Source organism: Buceros rhinoceros, unplaced genomic scaffold (genome assembly GCF_000710305.1).
Source record: "Buceros rhinoceros silvestris isolate BGI_N320 unplaced genomic scaffold, ASM71030v1 scaffold39448, whole genome shotgun sequence".
NCBI classification, from domain to species: domain Eukaryota; kingdom Metazoa; phylum Chordata; class Aves; order Bucerotiformes; family Bucerotidae; genus Buceros; species Buceros rhinoceros.
The window spans coordinates 4,235-9,624 of record NW_010425892.1 but is presented as its reverse complement, the minus strand read 5'-3'; the positions used below and the strand labels follow the sequence as shown (position 1 = coordinate 9,624).

Here is a 5,390-nt window from a genome sequence, read left to right as displayed (position 1 = left end):
AGCAGGAATCTGTCCACTGCATGCTGGAGTACCTTCTTGTGTTGACCAGTATGATAGGAGACATTTTCAGCACAGTGCTTTGCCTGGAGGCAGCTTGAGTTATTTCCTACTGTATTCTTTGTCACTAGGGTAAATACTCTGATTCTTGCTCTTGTAGTGACTCTGAAGTTCTGCCTGGGTAGTAAGAGTGAACTTTGTGTGTTGTACAACTAGTCTTTAGCAACAACTATAAACTTGACTAAACCCACTAGTTTCGTTGTACTTGGTTCATCCAAAATATGATGTAATCTGTTTGCAGATTTAGGAGTGCATTGTTCAATTAGTTAATTTTTAAAAAAATTACTTTGGCACATGTAAGTGATAGAAATTTGTTACGTAATTCGTCAGAGCAATTTTTTGATAGTCTGAAACTGCCTTTGGTTCGTGGATGAGGATGCTTGACCCGGTTCCTCTTACTTCTGGGAACAGCTAAGGCTATTTTGTGTAAATAATTTTTGCAACAATGCATTGCAATATGTAAATATGTGGGCCAGCAATTTGTCTGACATCAGTTACAATATGCAACCCAGAGCTGTTCATGTGACTAAGTATCTAAATATGGACATTATTTCTTAGGTTACAGGAGAGATATATGCTCAAAATTTTTAGTTGGAATTTTCTTCTAAATGAAGAGTAAATTTGGTAAAATAGAAATAAGGTAACGTCTCACACTTGCCTCTGGTAAATTAAATTTGCTGTTCCTTGACATTTTCAAGCTGGTTTACGTGATTGTCTAAGAAAATTTAAACTGTTTACTTAAACTTGGAATTTACTTTTTCTCCACGGAAATTTTATCAATGAACAGAAAAGGATGAGACCTGTTCATCAAATTATCAAACTGCTATTTGCAAATAAATGTTCCTTAAATATGTGTACTGTTTAATTATCTTCTGAGTAACTTTCCCATAGCTTTATACTAAAAGCTAAACCAGCAGCATCTTTTCTTGTTGCTGCTTAGGTAGTTGTTACCTTGAAAAAGCAAAATGAGAGTAGCTACATGTGATATTTTCAATTATAAATGCTGAGAATGTTTCCGTGATAGAGAAAGAAAACAGATCTTTTTAATGTGCATTCAGTCACAGATCAGTTGTAAAACATTACATTTGTTTTGCTTATTCTCTGTAAAGACCTTGGTTGTGTTATATTGCTTATATATTTTCTTCTCTTTTTTACGAGAAGAAAAACTTGTGAGGTGTAACTTGATGTTATTCAATTAAAGTCTTTTCTCTTAGGTGAGGACCCCATGGCTCAGTTTTAAAAATTACGTGCAATATTTTGCAACTGTACAAAACACCTTAGCATTTTAATAGAATGATTTCAGTTGGCTTTAATTCCAATGCATATATTCAAAAGCAATGACAGTGAAATCCAAAAGCAGTCCCCTGACACTGATTTCTGAAGGTGAGGGGATTTTTGTAGCACCACCTTTATTTCAATTGCCAGTCTTGCTCCACTGAGTCCTGCTTATATTTTTTGTGAAGTATCTTGCAAAACTAGAGTGCTCTGGCCTCCTTTTATTGATTTTATGAAAACAAACAGCCAGTGAGTAGCAATAAGGAATAAAATAACTTATGGCGATAGTTGCCACAGCAGTTGAACAGCTTGAGGAAATCATTCATAATGATGTAAACATGAGTTCTCTTGGCATTCCCAGACTGTATTGGGTATATTCCCTGCTCTCTGCCTGGATCTTGGATATCTCTTTCCCCCATCAAAAAATGTTTATTGCTTCTGACAGTATTTTGTATTATTGTAAAATCCTCTTTGAATCTGTGCTGCTTAGCCCTGGGCAATAACAACCTGTACTGTATTGTGGAATTTTCTGTTCCTGTGTTCAGTTTCTTTGACTTACCAACCAGGCTGGGTCACATTTGTGAAGACCAGAGCTATGGACTGGAGTGTAATTAGTGAGTCTGAACTTCTTCTGTTTTGCCCAAGGCTGAGAGCCTTCCTTTTGTGCCAGGACTGGGGCAGATGAGGAAAAAAGATTTTGAAAGATATGTTCGAGCATGTTCTTTGGAATAATATAGGACATACTTCCTAATACTACTTCCCTTCCTCCAGCCAAATTCAATGCAGCACAGAATCCTGTGGGCACAGATCCTTGGGTGGTGGTGAGGGCATCTCAGTCTCCCACCGTCTTTTTTGCATGTGTGTGTGTGTGTGTGAGGTTGAAAGGTGAGAGTAAGGGGCTCAATGATGAGTTATATCCTGCTATGGGATATAGCTCTATATCCTTCCATAAAACTTCTAAGGCAGAGAATGGGAAAGAGGGAAGCTTCTGGAGTAAATGCATTAATTCTCAGATTATTTTCACCCAAATTCATCTGATAGTGTGTTTTTCAGCTGATGATATGGTATTGAGATAAAAATGGAACTTCAGTCTTACAAGCAGATGTACTTTCCTCATGCCTTAAACTCTTCATTGAGAAAAGGATTGCAATTTCCCTGTGTTTTCCCTTCTGTTCTTGACACACTCCAGGACAAAGTATTATTTGAAGGAGTGTGGAACTGTTGAGCAAGTCCTTATCACCAAGGACTCAGTGCATCATATAAGGAACATAATGGAGCATTTCAAGGGAGAGCTTGGTGAAAAGGATATCATTAAATTTGCACGCTGAGAGATAGGAAAAAATTTTCAGTTTTAACCAGTAAGCTGTTCATCAATCACAGGTAGTCACTTTGTATTGTGGTACTGTAACAGTACTTAACTATTTTAAAAGGGTGTTTATTTTCCAAACATCTTTATAAAGTACTTTTGTTCCTCCCTTACTTATTCTAATTCTTTATCTAAAATACAACCTTACCTGCATGAGTAGTTGTAGTAGAATTAAGCTGTGAGTCTGTACTCACATTGTAACTACTATTGTAGTTACAATGACATGGCTATCCAACAAGGTGGTGGCACACTTGTTATGTAGTAAGGATGTATTTTATTTCATTTAGCACAGAGTTTGAAAGTTGTTTGAGCTAATAAAGAAAGAAGATGCTTTCCTTCCTCCGTATAAGTCTGACATAGGAAGTTTTATCGGTGTTGTTATAGCAGTGACCTAAAATTACTTGAGAAGGTTAGCCAGTAAGCTGATGATATGAAAGAGAGGAATGCCCTCTATCAGATGCTCAGAGAGGACATATAAGGAAGGTGAGCTTGGGCTCTGTGGAGTAACAGCAAGACTGGATATCTAGTCCTCAGCAAAACAAGAAGAGTCCACTAGCAGGTATTGTCTTCTGTGGCAAAAAAGGAGCGAGAGGAGGACAAAATTCAGCTGTAATCAGTGCGGGTTTATTTTTAATGTCAGAATGAAGATATATGGAATTTATTAGTGTAGAAGTTCGAGAATATGGGGAGTGGTTAAACTTAAATTTTTAAACACTGAGAAATGCAAAGTTAAGATTCATATCCTAACCCCAAACAAGTGGAACATGTCTTGATAGTTAGAAAATGTTGCATTTTAAAATACAAGGATGTTCAGTAAAATATTGGATCAACAAAGGCTCTTCTACAAACTTGAAACTACCCATCAAGTTATATGAACAACAAGCAATCCTGAAGTTTGAATCAGCTGTGCCTTTCCATTCTTTTTTTAAGCTGTGTGTGAAGAAGAGAGATACTACATCCACCAGATACTTGTAGAAAGCTTTCTACTATACATGGCAAAATCCTGTGAAAAGCTCGGGAGGAAGCTTGTGCACTAACTCATTTTTAGCTAAGATTCTTCAACTGATCTTTAACTGTATTATATTTTGTCAAGAATTCCTTGATGAGAAAACAAGTATATTGATGGTCAGTGGATATTCAGTAACAACTGAAGATTTTCGAACACCTCCTCTAAGAAATGTTTTGATGATGGCAATCAAGTAAAACCAAGAAATTCCTCCAGTGAGCTACTAGTATTGTCAGTTGTTGACAGCATTACTTACATTTGTAGAAGCCCTGAAGAAGAAGTGGCTGTTAATGTATGCCGTTCTTTCAGATTTGTTGTTGTTACAGCTATTCTGTGACTTGCCTTTTAGTTTCATTACTATGGGGTTTGTTAGCAAGCTGTTCTTTCCAGCGACTTTGTTATGATAGTACTTTTCTTTTGGGTTTGGTTTTTTTGTTTGTTTGTTTGTTTTAATAGTTGTAGCAGCTTTGAGGATATGTGCAAGCAATGTGTGAAGAACACAGTTGCCTATAGCCCATTTCAGGCCCGTATATTATCATACGCCAATCCCACACATTGCAAAAAATTGAGTTATTCCCTTGATGAGGACAGGTATTCAGAAAGCTAGCTTATTCGGGCAGTCTTATTAACTTGTGGAGTAACTTTACTAAACAGTTACTTTTTCCTTAACTATTTAAAAACACATGCAAACAAGAGGAGAATGTAACTGAATGTAATGTGACTGTAAGTGGAAACACAAAAGTAGGTACCAGGTCTTGGTAAACTTACCAAAGAAATTGAAAAACTGAAAGTGATCATACGTTTTTATGTAGATACTTTCAAACAGCTTTGCGTTGTATATTCTTTTAATTGTTTTTAAAAGTACCCCATAAACTGAACAGGCGTTAGCATGGGTTTTATCACGTAACGTTTGTTGCCATGTGACTGGATTCTTACGGTGAACTACATTCACTTAAGTATTTCCTTAGTACCCTGAACAAATAAACAAGGTTGGACAAGATGACCTTTAAAGGTCCTGTCCAACTCAAAGCATTCTGTGATTCTATGAAAAAAAGGAATTTAGTAAGATGTTTATAGTGAAGATTGGGTTGTCCTGACTCAGCAATACATAACTAATAGAGTAAAATAAATATTAACAAGGTCCTACACTATGTAATATCCATGGATTTCTTCACAAAGGATGTGTCCTTTTCCATGTGTAGCAGAATTGTAGATACTAGGGCAGTCACGCTTAAGTCCTACTGAATGCGTAAAAAGCTTTTTAGATTAGTTATTTATGGTCCTCAGCAGCTACGGAAATCGGGCACACGGCACACTTGCTCCAGGGACCATTGTGACAGAAGCAAAAGCTTTAAAGATAGCTTATAGAGAGCTTCACTTGTTCTCTTTTCTGCTGTTGCCTACTTGAGTCAAGGAAGCTTTACATCTTCCCTAATAAAAGAAAAAAGAGTAACCTTACACTGTCATCTGAGATATCTGTAACAGGAGAGAGTGCAATTCAAACATTAGTTGAGTTTAACACTGGAGACCGTAGAAAACTTGGAACTTTTGAGAAGGAGATAAAGTTATTTTTCCAAATATTCAAAGCAGTTGCAATTTTATTTTTTCATTGATGTCTAATTAATGCTGTGGTAATTGATTTCTTTTTGAAGATTGAATAGTGCCTACTCCAGGAACAAAATCAGT

The 5,390-nt window shown here is 36.5% G+C and overlaps 1 protein-coding gene across 1 annotated transcript in view; it reads left to right on the top strand.

Annotated features, from left to right (window-relative positions):
• The window catches only part of LOC104497977 (nipped-B-like protein), a gene marked incomplete at its 3' end in the record, with an annotated part of 17,139 nt that overhangs the window by 9,402 nt on the left and 2,347 nt on the right, over positions 1-5,390 (top strand). The gene's annotated exons all lie outside the window — the stretch shown is intronic.